Raw genomic sequence first — 17524 nt, 5'->3', positions numbered from 1 at the left:
GAAACCTCCAAAGATAAGCCACCTAAAACAGCAAGTGGACGGAGTGTAAGAAAGCCAGCGTGGTGCTCGGAGTATGATCTAGGACTCGTAGCAACTGATGCGGTACCGAAGAGTTAAAAAGAGGCAATGACTAGGGAAGACTAACAATGTTGGATGGAGGCAATTAAGTCCGAGCTTCAGCAGTTACATGAAAACAACACTTGGACGACCTTACCACAGGTGACAGAAGGAAAAGAAGTAGTTAGTTCAAAATGGTTGTTCACAAAAAAGGGGACTGAAACTGGGGAAACTAAATACAAGGCAAGACTAGTGGCAAGAGGTTTCGAGCAAGAATGTGATGTGTATAACTTGTATGCTCCTGTGGCAAAACTTAAAACTTTCAGAGTGTTTATGAGTGTGGCCACCAAACTGAAATTACCAGTACAACAAATGGATGTATGCAGTGCATTCCTTAACAGTGAAATTGATGAGGAACTCTATTTGAAATTACCAGAGGGTGTAAATTCAGAGTATCCTGTTGGTAAACTATATAAGTCTATTTATGGCCTTTAAAATGCTCCCAAATTGTGGAACTCTAAATTTGATAAATTAATGTCATCACTGGGTTATGTACGTTCCGATAAGGATGCCTGTGTTTATTCTTAATGTAAAGGCGACACCAAAACGTTTTTGTTGGTGTATGTTGATGATATTCTATATTTTGTAAATTGTAAAAATGAGCTCAGTTATCTTAGAGATGCACTATGTAATACCTTCAAAATTAAAGAGCTGGGTTGTGTAAAAAGGTTTCTAGGTATTGATTTCGAGCAGGATTTAGCTAGTAATCGTACAACCATAAGTCAGAAACAGTATCTGCAGAACTTACTTGAGTTGTATGGTATGTTAGAATGCAAATCTTTGTCCTTGCTCATCGACAGAAATTTAAGTTTGAGTTATTGAAAAAGGAATGCTTAGAAAATGAGGAAATAGAGTCAAAGTGTAGAAAATTAGTTGGATCCTTAATGCATGCTGCAATGGGATCACGACCTGATTTGTGTGCTGTTGTTACAATCTTAAGTAGATATCAGACCTGTGCAAGCACTTTACTTTACAAACTTCTGAAAAATGTTCTTAGATATATCAAGGGTACGTTAAGTATGTGTTTAAATTACTATGGGAACAGGAATGATGATGTAGTAGGCTATGTGGACAGTGACTGGGGAGGCAGTGTTGACTGTAAGTCTACAACTGGTTGTTGCTTTAAGGTTTTTGGCTGTACTGTTATCTGGTTTTCAAAAAAACAACAATCAGTGGCTCTGTCATCCACTGAAGCAGAATTTGTTGCTTTTAGTAAAGCTGCCAGTGAGGCTTGTTGGTTGAAAGACTTGTTGCATGATTTTAAAATAGAAGTTGGTCACATCACTCTGTTAGAGGATAATCAGTCTACCATAAAGCTGGCACATATGGCCACTGTCAACTCTAGAGTCAAACATCTAAAGATTAAGAAGTGTTTCGTAAAATAGAAACTGTTTGAAAACATAATTAGGTTGGACTATGTTAATACCACTTACCAACTAGGTGATATTTTTACTAAGCTTCTTGGTGGTGTACTGTTTGACAAATTTAGGAAAAGATTGTTTGTTTCTTAAAAATATTTTATTGAGGGGAGGTGTTATCGGCAATAAAGATATTTTGTGTTGAGGGTATAGTTGTAGCTTCCGAGTTGGTAGCACTGCCTTAGTTTTAGAGAGTTAGAAAATGGAGGAAAAGGTGTGTGGGAGAAATGACTGTTATTATGTGAATAAAAGGATATGGTTAACAGCATCACGGTTTGTCGTTTTTTTGTGAAAGACTGACAACAATAAGTAGCCAAGCTGCTGTTTTACACCTTTATACAGTTTTCTTTGATCATCGAATAAGTTTAGAATAAGTTATAACATGAAAAAAATATATCAGTACATACTCAGTACAATTTTTGCTATGTTCAGGTCTTTCATGGGTCTCTTTTGCTTTGCACCTAACCAACTGAAGTTCAATACATAAGTGTTGGTGATGACCTTCTTCATTATGTTAAGCACTAGTTGGGTCAAAGTGTTTCCACCAAGATATGTCAAACTATTAACTTGAAACAGTTAAGAAACAATCAAGATAAACAGGCCTATGTACTATGCAGGACTAAACATCTGTAAGTATGAGAAATTAAAAACATAGGGCACATACCACAACTGATGAATTTTCTTCCTTTAACATAAGGTTTTCCATTTATTCCAAGCCAACATCACAAACGACTGGAAACCTCGACATTATGTCAGTCGCACCATTGGTTGGCTCATGTCTTGGTGTTGGTTCAAAACCTTCCAACTTTTCTATTATTGCATCAACTTTGAGTGCCAACAAATTTACTTTTCTCAGCATTAATCTCTGACATTCCATAACTAGAACAAACAATTTACAATAATGTAATCATAAAAGATTATTTATGGAGCACAGGTGTATGTCTGCAGTACTTATTGTGAGTACACTTGCACACACAAGACATTTTACGTTCAACTGAAGGTGGCTGGCTTGAAAACAGCACAGTGTAAATGTAGAAACAAGAATGAAACAAGTAAAATTCCTTCTGTATTAATCTTTGACACAGAGGACTTAAGCAACTATTGTTATAAATGTAGTACTTTTATTATTATCACAAATCTTGTATTTAGATACCAAACAATAAAATAAATTATTATTAGCAAACCCCAGTGATCGCTGTAGCTCATACTTTAAGAAATTTTCTAGTTACAATTTTTTTATTTCTGTGCCATGACTGATCGCTTTTATAAGTAGCAGCTCACTATGGATGCATTTGATTCACTGCTGAAACTTAAGTTTAATAAAACTGTATTTTTAAATTGAAAATTTTTTGCTTTTGAAAATAAAAGATTACTTCTTACATCAATTTTATATTGAACGAGCATCTACAGAATATGCAGTTAAGTTGGAGAGATTTTTCACTTGTCGCCTGTAGCACTGGAATATAGAAAAAGAAAAAGAGTGATACAGACAGTTTTTGACAAAACATGCAATAATTGTTAACTGAATGTTTTTTCTTGCTGTTGAAGTGCTTAGAAACATGTTAACATTCTGGACCAAAGCAAGACTAATTCCATAGGGGCCACAAATTTACAATGCTCACTCGCCAGAATTGTGACAAACTGCAAGTGAATAATAAATAAATTTTTATCTCCAAGTCACATTTTCATGGAAGATGTAATTGCGATCTTGATAAGAAAAGAACATTTTGCAAGTATAAGTTTGTTTTATATAGGTTTGTACAGGACATTTGTGTTTATGCGCTATGTAGCTAAGTATAAAAGCATGTAAACCATCACAAATTGTGGTTCAAACTTCATTAGGAGCTTTTTATGTTTTAAATTGTTATTTTTTTAATGGAAAATTGTTTTTTCCAATCATACGGTTACCATATGATTTATATTGCAATGAAACTTTACATGTGCATGCTTATAATGTATGTTTTCATGCAATTAGAACCACTTAATTTTAACCCAATTTACATAGCTCATAGCCTGCAATATACGTTTGCAAACATTTCAGGTGAATACATAGGCATGCAAATTATTTTTGCCAAGGAACTAAATATTTCTTGTCAGTAGGCCTGTAAACACTATTGTAAATAACCGTGGGAGTATTGAAGCTCCTACTGCTCACTTTGAGCAATTTCATTCGTGCAACATGGTTTAAACATGTGGTTTTAGTAAGAAATAACAAATTTTCTTCTTTGTATTTTGCAAGGATGTATTACAGTAGAACTCCTATTTTCAGTGTACCAAATTTTAAGTAGGCTTCGATTTTCAGTGCTCATCCTTAGGCACTGTGAGCCCTCTTAAAATCAATGTTCTACAGTATATACCTGCAGGAATCAATATTAATAAACTTCCCATAAATGGTTGTCCTTTTATCCAATTCTAAATGATTATGTCTACAGTAGAAACAGCAGCAAACACCCAAGGTAGGAATATAGGGTAGGTAAACAGTGTGTATCTTTTTGTCTCTTACATATATACTTCGCGATGTCACCTTGGTCGCACCACGCACGCCTGCTAAGTGTCGATGACCCACGTCATGTTCTGTGTTAGCTACATTGTTGTTTCAGTTGTAATTTACTAAGCGAAAATCACTACACAGATGAAGAATTTCAATCTTGGAAAGACAACTAAATGACTATTGCATGAAGAAATACTTTGTGTTTAATGGAAATGACTTGATCAGCACAGTATTAACTAAAATTAAATCGTTCCTCAATTTTCATTATGTTTTTAGAAGAGTTACTCAAATCAGGTCATGTTTGATGTTACATTCAAGCTATGGTAACAGCTGACACTAAAACAAAATTCTTTCCTTTTTCATTATGCAACTACTACTACGAAAAATGTGTGTTTATGTAATACATCAGAGAAAACCATTTTACCTCCAGTCTTGTTGAAATATACTAAGTGAGGTAGCAGACATTTAGCAATAACTGTAGGTGACACAGCTGTACCATTATTAATAGTTAAGGTAGCGACAACATACTTTGCAACCATTTTTGCATTCAGCAATAAAAGTGACCAAATTTTTGTAAAAGTTACTTCCACTTTTGTTTCGGTATATAAAATGATGCAACATCTTTTATACACGAAGTATTTTACATTCACATGCAATTTTTTCTGAACATACCTCATTCAGAAACTGTGTTGTCAGTCTGCACACCAACAGAGACAGACTTACTTCTTGGTGCAACTGTGCTTTGACTAAATACATCAGTAGCCGTTGGCTGAGGGTATGTGGGAAGCACTACATTATCTGCATCATCATTTGCTTCCTCACTGTCAGATGATAGGACCCTTGCTGGTACTATTCTTCTTTTCTTCCTCACCTCATTGTCTGTACTTTCTACGTCGGAAAATATCTCGGCCTCCTTTAATTTCTCAATGGCCCTTTGATAAGTTTCTGGAAAGTGAATATATTCACTAATTTCATTATAATGAACACATACATCAAACCAATCAATAATTTGTCAATTTAATAGTTTTGGCAGACACTACCATTATAGCTTACACATTTCTTCAAATAATGATACTTTTTTTTGCAAAGATTACTGAGTAGCATTTGTTTATTTAAACAGGTTCTGTTTTTGTCTAGTTAAAGGTTAAATTTTCATTTGAAAGTACTAGCATGTGAAAGGTAAAGCACTAGTGATAAGTTTGATTACATTTTACAACCTAGCTACACAATGTTTTAAAGGTATATTTGATAATTACTGTACTTTCTTGTTTAAAATGGTTTCCCTAGGTTGTTTAAAATGGAGAATTTAAAAAGCAAGACCAATGAAAATTCCCAAATTACAGTTTTTTAAATAAACAAAAAAAAGTCACCTCAAATAACACAGCTATCTTTTAAATGCCAAAACGCACTTACTGTTTTCTACTAAAGGTTCTAATGAAGAATGCATTACTAGAGTGGACAACTGGTAACCTGGGCAAAATCAGTACAAACTTAAAAACCTCTAAAAGCTAAGAAATACTATGTAATGGCTACTAAAGACTGACTCAATGCTTTGTTGTTCCTAAATTTTTACCATTTCTCCCTTAAAATTTGTAAGTTTTTAAATTTGTTTCTTACCAACCCACTATCAAACTTTTTGCACAACCAACCTTTATAACCTGCTTAATAAATAACATACTTAACATTTCTATCAATGTCATTAAAAATAAATTGCTGCTTTTTCATTAAAAAAAGAGTAGGCCTACGTGACTAATATTTCCCAATCTCACACATAGTATATTAGTTACAGCTCACACTTCGAAACTTAACATAAAATATTACTGTAGATATGTCAGAATAAAACGTACATGTTGTAGCAAAAACCCGCAGGACACGATGATGTTTCCAATCTAATGATGGAGACACACTGTTTGCAATAGGTTTTTTGATTCTGTACTGGTTTTCATACGGAGGCCACTTGCAAATCTTTCTGTCTGTATTTAACCATGTAAGTGGTACACACTGAACACCATCTTCAAATTAAATTACAGCAAACTTTTTCATACCTGTAAAAGATCCATAATTTTCTCACTGTATTGTTTAGAAGTCATGATTTACTGGTACCATTATGCACAAGTCATTCAAATCCATTCTACAAACTTTGGACACAACATCGTCACAGTTCTGAACTGGTAAAAGGGGATAACTCTCAACAATATAAATATTTAGGAGTCCCGAAGAGCAAGGTTTCTCAAACAATGACCGTATTTTCTTGTTCTTGCGCCCAACCAACAGAAATACCTTTGTGTTTTTGTCTAGTACAATGTTTTCAACATAAAAAATGTGTTATCCTTCAGCAAAACACAAGAATTTCTCCCATCATTACAGTTAACATTCATGGATTTCAGACTTATCTTCTTGTACTGTTCAATATCAAACATATGATTTAATAATGGGCCATATTCATGAATATTAAAGCATTTTGGCATAACTTTGCTCATAATTTCAGGAAATTTTCTAACACATGGTAAAAATTTGTTTTCAGCATAACGCCTTACTATCTGTTGTAATGGCTTCTCATGCTTTCTTATACATCTCTTAATAATTTGCATAAAATTTTCCAAGCGGAATGCACTGAACTCATCAAGTACTTCGAAATTTTTAACATCATCTGTAATGTGCAAAAGAGAATGCACATTATGAGATATATACTGTCTGCCATACAAAATTTCAAAAGAACTGACAAAATGTTCCAGCAGAGAATAAGCGTAACTGAAATGTGAGCTTAAATTCTTTGACACTAAAATATACACTGCAACATGAAGAGTCAGAAAATGCTCATATAAATGCTGCTTTAGCACTGACTTTAACACTACAGGTCCTGTGTACAACAAAAACTGTCTGAATTCTGTGGCCTTCCAATGTTTTAATGCATGTAGTGACCTTGGCCTACGAGAAAACTCACAGGTCACACTTCCCTGCATTGCTACTAACCGTTCCGATATCAAATTCACACTCCGAGCTGGTAACCGAAAAACCAGTTGTCCAAACAACCACAAATTTAAAAGTTTCCGCATAACACCCAGGCATATAACATGCATATAATCAAGTGGCAAATTTGTAACACAGCCAAAGTGGGGTTTTGATGCCAAAACTGTTTCTCCCTTGTGGTAATCTTCGTCAGTATATCGCAAAAACCTCTCATTTGTTCTGTTTGTTTGACACTTTCCTGTAAAACTTACTCTTTTTTCTAGGTAATCACCTTCAATTGCACACTTGGTACAACAGTGATAACCCCCATAAGATTTGACATTGAGTACAAATGCTTTTGCTGGAGCATCACACACTAGCCCACGAATTCTTACTTTGACCAATTTATTATCAAACAAAAAGCCATTATTTACAATTTATTTAGCTTCTCTGACGAATTCACCCAGAAATTCATTTGCACTAGATGGTTTCTCTTTACCATGATAAAGACCTATCATGTGTACCGTTTTCAAAACTATGTCGGAACATAATATCGGCCATAAACACGATGATGATGATTTGGCAATATGTAGGCCATCTACATTGATCATAATATGTAGAACGTCAAGTTCTCTTCCTGAATATTTTAACAAAAGCCACATACTTCTGATAGCCTCTGAAAAGTAAAAATGATGGGAACTTTCAGGTTTCACAGCTATTACTGACGTTGTTCTTGGTGTTTTTATAAGTGTTCTTGAATCACTTGGAAAATTGTGCCCATTGTAATTCAGAATTTTCAGAAGTGATATAAGAGCGTTGTGGGGAATTTTAAACTCTACAGCCCATGATGCCAAATCACATTTCAGCGAATCTGTATTATCGTTACTGACCTTTCTTACTTCACCATCATTTGAGAACGAACTTCCAAAATCCTCATTACTAGAATCGGAACTTTCACAACAATCTGATGAAATTTGACTACTTATATATTCATCAAATTTTAAATTTGCATCAGTTACACTAAAATTTCTACTCAAGTCTTCTCCACTTATGTCTCCATTATTTACGTGCGAGTTTTCTGCATCACTCACGCGTAAGTTTTCACTGAAATTTCCATCTGAGCTCTCAATGTTTTCGACCCCTTTATTAACACGTACATCTTCCATCAAACTTCCTTGTAGGCTAGGTCTAGAAGAATAATTGTTTCTCACCCATATTCTTTCCAAATCCTCAGTTGTCTTTTGAACTGCTTGCCGGGATAGCTGTCGTTTTGATAATGACATCAAAGGTCTTTTTCTACTTTGAAACATATTCATTTTCTTCACATCTGTAAAGAAGACAGCTTGAGACAAAGAGGAATGCAGCTTTCTTAAGAATTAACAAGAATGTGAGCATTCACTTGCATTCGACATTTTACAGACTGCTCACACATTAACAACTCCAATAAATAATAATTATTTCTCCTTACATGGAATTACAGCATTAAAAAAACATTAAAACAGTTTTCTTCTTAAGTTAATTACACCTAAATGTATTGAATAATGATGAAAAAATGATTGAAACATGAAGCTGAAATAGATAAAATTTCTCTTTGTGCATTCTTGAAGTCAAACCATCTTTACTAGATAACAATAGTATTCTTTTCCCTCTTCAGATAACCAAAAATATTCTGCCAATCATTTTATTTGCCTTATTTCACCATATTTTGCTGATATTCATTCCTTGCCTATTTGATATTAGTTTCTAGCTTTTTGCCAACCTGCTTCATCAATACCATACTCTAGTGTAGCATGACACTGCCAACACTTCTTCAGTCTCTTAAATTCTCTCCTATAATATGGTGGGAAGGTCACCCCGAGACTTCATCCTTTGCATAGGGTGTTGAAGGGAGCTAGCAGAAAGAAAAGGCATATTGCTCAATGGTTAGGCCCGTGCTGGAATATGCAGCTGCAGAGTGGGATACGTATGTTAAGGTGGAGGTGAAGGAGCTGGAGAAGGTGCCGAGAAGGGCAGGGAGATGGGTGTTGAATAGATGGGAAGGAGGAAAGTAGCTTTAGGCTGACCCTAATGATGAAGAAATTATGATGGAAACCACTGAAGGAGAGAAGAATAGAGAACGACTGGTCAGGATGTACAAGGTGATAAATAATGAGGGTGGATGGGGAGGGTTGCTCAGTAAATTCTCTAAGGGAGCATACAAGGGGAGGGGAAACAACAATTAAAAGATACAGAGGGTGTGGAGGAGGACTGAGAGGGGTAGACAGTCTATGCTTGTGAGGACTGTAAGGGAGTAGAATTTTCTGCAGGAGTTGGTGACTGTGAGAGGGATGGGCAGGTTTAGGAGGGGGTTGGAGGGTTAGCATAAGGGGGATGGTGAGATGTCCACTTGCCACTGGGTGAAAGCCCAATTGCGAGGGTATAGATATTATTAAATACTTAACTTTTACCTATCTAGTTGTATATTTGGCCTGCTTAGTATTTTAGGCCTTCGTGTTTGTACGACATATTATATAATAAGAATAATACTATAATGGCCTGCAATTGGGCTACCGCCCGGTGGCAAGCATTCAAACCCCCTCACAATATCCCTTCCACAGCCCTTCTAAACTGTCTCACTCCCCCCACTGACACCACCTCCTCCCGCAACAAATTCCACTCCCTGGCCGTCCTAACTAGCATTGACTGCCGGCCCCGCTCCGTTCTCCGCCAGACCAACTGTACCTTCTTACTATTGTATCCCCTTCCCTTATAAATGCCTTTCCCTAATTGTCCATCCAGTGCACTCCATCACCCTTCTCCCATCACCATCCTGTACATTCTCACCAGTCTTTCCACCTTCCTCCTGTCCTTTAGGGTGCTCCATCCCAAGATCCTCACCATCACTGAAGGCCTGAAATTGCCTTCATCCTCGCCAGCCTGACCCTGCCTTCTCCACCTACCCTTCACCCACCTGGCTGCCCTTCTTTGAACTTTCTCCAGCTCCTTTACCTCCACCTCACAATGTGGGTCCTACTCTGCTGCAGCATATTCCAGAGTATGACGGACCATGGTGCAGTAGGCCTTCTCCTTCACCTCTGCGCTGGTTCCCCTTAATATCCTACCCAGCATTCCCAGCACCTTCCTACCCTTCGAGACAACTTTCTGTACCTGGCTCCTCCACCCAAGGTTTTCATGTAGCACCACCCCAAGATATTTATACTCTGATACTTCAGCTTCACCAATCTCTTGCCCTCCCCATCTATACACTTCCCCGCTCTTTAACCTCTTCCTCGTGAACCTTACCACTTTTGTTTTTCTTACATTTGAAAACACAAAGATTCAATAAGGTGTTAAACAAAAAACACTTACCGATCTTTCCTGCAAAACTTATAGCTTTTGATATTTCCTCCACGGCAATAATACCTCAAAATCAAACTTTTTTCCAAAAACACAGAAACGACTTAACCACAAAATCACCACTGATCACAACGGATTATACAGAGCAAGAAAGGAAGGACGAAACGAATTGCGCATGTAGTTTTGCCAACATTTGAGAAATGAAAACTCGATGTACGATTTGAAATAATCACATTTCAACAAAATATACCGCACAGCACCAAAATTGAACAAACATAAATAATGTTAATTTCCTACAAAAATTACTTACTTGACGAAAACATGCCAATTTTTACTATATCCAATAAGAACATATTTGAAACTCACTGTAAATTAGAAGACTTATTATTGTCGTCACTATAGTTGATTGCAATGCGATGTGAAACTTCGTCTTGTATATATATATGTAACGCAAATTTTTGTTGTAGAGATTTCGTTATGTCTTCGGCCGTAACCGTAATGATGTTATCAAATGAAGTTGTCAAATCCATGTCGAATTATTTTAGGCATTGGTTCAGAATCAAATAAAAACAAAGGAAATAAGATAATTTTTTTCGAGATTAGGAAAGTTGTTTGGATTTAAAAAGAAGCAGCATAGGAAACATATGTCGGTCTCACTGAAGTATCACTGTCTTGTACATAAAATAAACTTTATAAAACTGACTAAAACTACTTTTGAAAACAATTCAAAAATTAAACATAGGAGTTTACCATACACACAGTGTAGCCTATATACCACTCTAATATTAATATATACAATCGCAATCAAATATTTAGCCTACATTTATAATAATCTATCAAAGCCTAGGGTATTTTCACATGTGTTTATTGGTACCCCAAAATTTCTACTAATGTGTTCATATTATTCATTAATATATGGCAGACAGTAAACCATGTATGCTGCCATAAACATTTACAATAATAAATAAAATACATATTAAAAAAGTAATTTAATGTTATCACTCTACAAACAAATTTTACTCTATCACACACGACACATAGCGAGAGTGACGTATATATACGAGATTTGCAGACAACGTGGTACAATGTGCCACCTGCAACGTTGCAAGCGCAACCTATACAGCACGTGCAGGCAACGTGCTGAAAGGTGCCACCGGCAACGTTGCAAGCGTAACCTACAAGGCACGTGCAGGCAAAGTGCTGCCATGTTTCAACTGTAACGTTGCCAATAGCACGTTGCCTGCAATTGCAGGCAACGTGCTGTAAATTCTGTGACCAACATAGCACTGGGGAACGTTTCAGCAACGTTGCTGGCACCAGCTGTGCTGTGTGGGTATGCAGACAAAAGATTTCTGCAATTTTTAAAATTATTAGTTAATTATATCTAAACTTTAATTGGACGAAGCTTAATTTGAGAAAAAAACTTAATTACCCATGTGCAATTAATTTAAACGCATGAGTATTTTAAGAATATTATTAAATTATATTGTCACGGTCTGAAAATTTCACTACTTTTTTTCTTAAATTTATTTTACTTTTGTATCTCGTCTGGTTAACGTGTTGGTGTACGTGCACGTTTCCAGGCTCGGCCGGTTGATTTCGACACATGGGTAGCAGGATATAGGTTGCTGCGATGGTAGTTTGCAGGCACCGCGGGCTTTTTCGAGGCTGCGTGGCTTGCTTATTCTCGCGGGCCGCTGGCCAGGGCTCGCCGAGGGATTGCACCACATTGTTCCATAAAACCCGCTGCGCTACGCTAGTTTCTTGTTTGCCGTTTTGTTAGTTCTGCCACGCGAGGCTTTTGTGTACTCGTTTCGAGGACTCTGTCCTGATAAGTGTTGCCATCTTGCGTCCGAGTTTGGAAACGTGGGCAGAAACAATCGAGCAGCGCGAGAGGGGGAAGGGGGAGGCTCGCTCGCGCCTGCGCAGAGGGAACTGTCGACTTCGCTTGTTTTTGTTTTCCCTTGCGGGAAGGAGGGACAGCCATTTTCCCCGTGGCTAAGTTTTCCCGGTGTTCGTGTTTTTTCGGGGTGACCTCGTTCGGGAGGTAAAACCCTCGTCCAGGGAGTGACCGGGGCTTTTTTCGCCTTCGAGACCTCGCTGGACGGGTGATCCACGACAGTACGGGGCCGTATCGCTGAGACGAAGTGAGGGTAAGTGATTGGCAGTGATGGATACTGAGACGAAGCCTCAGGCTGGACGATCTTCGTCCAGCACTTAATCTTTTAAAAAATAATGTAGCGTAAGTTCCTTTCAGGCCAATTATGTTGTTTTGGAAAAGTAGATTGGAAAAATCGACATCTGGTTATAAGCATGCATGTAGTGGTAACTGGGAAGTAGACTATTCCTCAGCGGAGCTGCGGCGACGAGAGAACGGCCATGTTGTTGTAATGATAATTGTTTGCCGGCCGACATCACTTTAATGTGTATTTAATGTATTTATTTATTCGTGAATCTATTTGTTAACTAATTTTTTATTAATTTATTTGCTAAACATTTTCCTGAGTTTGTTCATTCTGATTCTAGTATTTGGCCTAGTAAATAAAATCTGTGCTTGAATGAATTAATAATGTTTCTTTTCAGTGCATAAATCATACCCTACACTCCCTGTATGGGGAGAAGTCTTGGTCTCGGGTATAGCGACTCTACCATCTTAATCAACCCCCCCAATGTTATAGCTTATTAATTGTTTTATGTATAGGAGTACGTGGGATGTCTGGCTGAGCTACGCCACAATATAAAAGACTACCTTTATCTGGCAATATATACTTACTAAATGTTGGTTATTTCAATGGCAGCACGCATCGTTCACCAAAACTCTGTAAAATATTTTTTTATAAAAAATTAATTTTAAATGTCTTTTTAAAAACAGTTTTCTTTCAATTACATCAGGTTAATTACACATATTTTTAGTTTTCGTTTGTAAGAAATCTTTCTTAAAGTAGTTGAAAGATCTGGAAGTTTATACCTTAAACTTCTGGAAACTACAATGCTTCAAACATCAAATTACAAAATAGATTGATGCTTAAACTCGTGGCAATGTAAAGGTTTTGTTTGTGTTCCTTTTTATGTTTTGTAGATAAACAGAAAAATTTTGGCTTTGAAATCTTATAAATATTTGTGTTGTCTATTATTTTGGATGAAGTCAAAACGTAGTTATTGAGAATGTGAATTTTATGATATAGAAATAAAAAAATTACTTCCCACGTAATCCAATGCAGGTATACATAAATATAGTGTAAAGGAAAACAAGAAGCCTTTACTTGTATGTTCAACATGTTTCCTAGCGATTAATGATTTTGCATATTTTTAAAACACAATATATATGAAAATTAATTTTTAAAAACTTAATGAATTATTCTTTTCAAAACGTTTACTGTACCTGAAACATTTGTTCCTTTCTGCGCACTATATATTGCTGGTTGACGAATTTCTTGTGAATTAGCACTAGGACTACCGGCACCAGCTGACTATCTAGAACTATCACGAGGGGTCAATTTGACCCTTTTTAATTTTTATCTTTAAAAAATAAATTCCTTAATAGTTGTGACAACTTTATTGCAGAGACAAGAAATATTGTACTGATTTAAGTGTTTCTTATCTAAAAAAATACAAAACCAAATTAATGCACTACTTTTATTCACTTACAATTTGACAAGACACTAAATCCTGGATACATTTACACATATGCGATATTTACTTGAAATTCATTTAACACAATCAGGTTTCGTACATCCTGCAATATTTGCTTTTTATGTGTTATTTCTGCAGGAACAGTGTAACCACTGTAGTTCAGTCACTAATATGACATATAATTCGCCACATGAAATGTTTACTCCTAGTATTATCATAACCACACAATGTTTTTATACATTGCTGCGACACTAGTCATTGTTTTTTTCCTTCTGCAGCAATGCATTATTGTACCAAAAATGGCAATACTATTGTTCAATAACATTAAATAAAAACGTAATAGAAATGTTATTATTCAGCCTAAACATTACCAGTAAAAAAAAACATAACCCTACTATTTTCAGCAAAACTTGACATCATATAAAATCCTATTTACATTTTACACAGATGAGGCGTTTACTCCAACACATTTACCACACACTGGTTTTCTGCATGCAGCACAACTTGCCATTGTTTTGTTCTTTCTGCAGTTGCCACACTTCTTTCGCGATTTTTCTGTTTCTTCATTGCCGTTGCTAACAATATGTGGCTTGGTATTCTTGTTAGCCAGGTAAGCCGCTCGTAGCTCTTCGCACAGCTCCAGGATAAATTTTCTTCTTTTGATTTTCCTTCCAGTTACTTCTTTGTACAGGATCCATGCATTGATACACGTCAAAACCCACACATTGAAAAAAACATGAACCAGCCAATGTCTTGATCCGGATTTGACAGAATATTTCCGCGCCATTTGGTCCACAACATCAACGCCAAATTTAGTGGCATTGTAGTATTGAATGGTTTCAGGAGTCTTCTTTTCATTGTCAGCAATGCTCACATTTGGATGGAGTGAGCTCATGAGGATCACATTTTTACTGACTTTCCCCTGATACACTGTTAGTGTTGTGTCCTTGTTCCTGTACACAAATGTTGTATGCAACTGTTGTTTGCAATTTTTAGCAGTAGGTGGCACCTCCTTCCTAAAGTGATCGACAGTGCCGACTAAACTGGTTTTCTTGTCCTTCAGTGCATGACAGAGTTCTAAAGAAGTGAAGAAGTTGTCCGTAGTTACATTTCTGCCGCTCAGCAAATATGGTTCCAATAGGTGTAGAACTACGTAGGTGCCCAGTAGCTGATCACGGGGTTGGTCATCTTCTTTTCCAAGATACGGGAACCCGTTGACTAGATATTTAGAGTCGACATCTGATGCCGGCCAGAATTTGATTCCAAATTTATCTGGCTTATTGGCCATGTATTGCATGAATGGGCACCTAGCTTTTGTTGGGAAAAGCTGCTCATCCACTGTGATATTTATACCAGGCTTGTAGCATGCAATGCTATTTTGTATAAAGCCATTCCACACATGTGACACTAGTGCAAACTTATCAGTCCGTAAACATTCACTACGTGAAACTCGATCATCAAAGTGGAGAAATTGCATTATTTAGCAAAATCTATTTCGCGACATGGTTTGCATAAAGAATGTTGGTCCCCAGATGCTTGACCACAGTGCAGATAGCTCCAGACCTTTTGCTGCATAAATCTCTCGAGCATAAATTATTGATATGAAAGCTTCAAGTTCTACGAGTGTGATGGTACATGTATTATCATGTAATTTTCTGCGGGCTTCATTCTCAGTAGATGTCTTGATATGTATAAGGATGCCTAGTGTCAGCAACAGTCTCCACGCACTTAGCGGAGAATTATCCTTGATCTGTCGCTTAGCATGAAGTGTAGGACCATTATTTCCTTTTACTACATTTTGAGCTCCCCGTCTACCAGGAAGGATGTTCCCAAAGTCAAACACCTCCCACTCTGTTCCATCCCTAGAAACCTCAATGTGACCGACAGCAGGCCCTACATGTACACATAGCACAGAACCTTGAGGTTGCATCCTCGAACGAGTAACGATTCTGTCCCAGTACCTCGCAACACAGTCGCCGATTCAGGTGGCATCTTTTTCAGTGAAGAACACTTTGTTGGTTTCACACATTGAATTGTTTTGCACCTACTGCTACTTCTACTGCGGTTAGCCCATCGACTACTACACAATACCTGAGCATGATCATCTTGTGGGGCGAATTCAATATCTTCCACTTCCATCTGAGAAGCTTGCTGCTCAGCTACCTGTTCATTTATTTCCTTGTGTTACTGAAGGATTAGTAGCCCGTGATGTTTTACGGACATCGGCATCTTGTAGGATTTCCGATTCCACCTCTTAATCAGAATGTCTGTCACTATCGCTGTTCTAAGGTACATATTCTTCAACACTAGAAAAATCATTATCACTATTTTCACTGTCTGAGTTTTGTTTCACAAATATCTTGAAAATATCGGAGTGCCTGTTCTGTAGTTAGTCTTTGGCGACTATCTATCATACATTCGAACGATTGTACAATGACATAGAGTTTACCAAAAAACTATTACCTAAGACAATAATCAACTCTCTCTCTCTCAACTGCAAATGTAAGAGACTAAAACGAAATACATTTCATGACCCGTCCTCCAAAACTGATGAAAAAATAGAACAAATCTCAAGCGAAGGAGTAACTGGAAACTAGTAACACAGAAACTGTAGATAGAGGAAGATAACTAATTGCTTTGTAATGTCAGAAAACCGCAACACTGTAAGACGAGATGATAATTATCTTTGTATAAAATATGTCTCACTAGTGTGAGGAAAGGCGGAGTCAGATAACAATATCACAGGCCCTACGGAATGACGCTACATGACCATGCACTGAGAGAGCAATTGTTTCCTTCGTAGATATTCCACACCAAATATCCTCTTGAAACATTATTCATCCATAAAAGGAGTATTTTTTCTTAATAAGAAATTACTAAAAATACTTATTTACTAATATGCAGTTCTGTGGCATTTATTAATCACAAACTGAATACTTTTCTGCAGAGGTCAGTTTGACACCTGTCGGTTGTTCTAGGTAAAATGAAAGTATTTGCTACGTTATTGGACAAAAATATTGTAATTAAATAGTTTCCGCATAAAACCTGAGTAACTCGATGTTCAAAAATGGTTAATAATATAATTTTAGGAAAAGTCACGAAAGGTCTGTTAATTTGAATCAGATATATAGATTTGGAATCATTTTAAAATATCGTAAGGGGTAAAAATGACCCTCTTGGTAGTTCTAGTGTTAACTGAGATTTTGCTGTAGCTGTGCTCCAGCTACGAGGTGGCGCGGCATGCCGGGTGTAGTTGTTTCAGTTCCAGAGCAAGTGCTCTGACTTAGTGCGTGGGGCGTTGGGAGTTTTGCACTCGGGTTTTTCTAGTGGGAATATTGTTTTCTTGGTTGGTAGTAGCAGGGGATTTTTGTTTTAATAGCGAGATGGCTGTTGTTCAGCTGTCAAATAAAATGCCTGGTTTGACGATAGCAGCAACATGTAGTCGGAGGTCAAGCGACTAAAAAATTGCCATTTTAGCGATTTTACCAGACTTCGAGCTGCCATATCGAAAAGTGGTTAATATTTGTAATGACTGCAAATTGTGCTGCTGGAGGAGATGGGAAAAAATGGTTATTTTATA

At 36.8% G+C, this 17524-nt stretch overlaps 1 long non-coding RNA gene across 4 annotated transcripts in view; it reads right to left on the bottom strand.

Moving 5' to 3' along the window:
• LOC134533680 (uncharacterized) overlaps nt 1-17524 on the bottom strand; it is a 43995-nt gene that overhangs the window by 24202 nt on the left and 2269 nt on the right. For 3 of the 4 annotated variants that reach the window (XR_010075363.1, XR_010075364.1, XR_010075361.1), the window contains exons 2-4: nt 8187-8302; nt 4699-4971; nt 2200-2414 (exon numbers count right to left, since the gene is read on the bottom strand). This is a non-coding gene — a long non-coding RNA (uncharacterized LOC134533680). Of the gene's footprint in view, nt 1-2199; nt 2415-4698; nt 4972-5873; nt 6072-8186; nt 8303-17524 lie in introns of all 4 variants that reach the window. The other variant, XR_010075362.1, reaches the window with a different exon arrangement.

The sequence above is a fragment of the Bacillus rossius genome, chromosome 7, assembly GCF_032445375.1.
Source record: "Bacillus rossius redtenbacheri isolate Brsri chromosome 7, Brsri_v3, whole genome shotgun sequence".
In the NCBI taxonomy this organism is placed as follows: domain Eukaryota; kingdom Metazoa; phylum Arthropoda; class Insecta; order Phasmatodea; family Bacillidae; genus Bacillus; species Bacillus rossius.
This window is presented reverse-complemented; position numbering and strand designations above follow the sequence as displayed.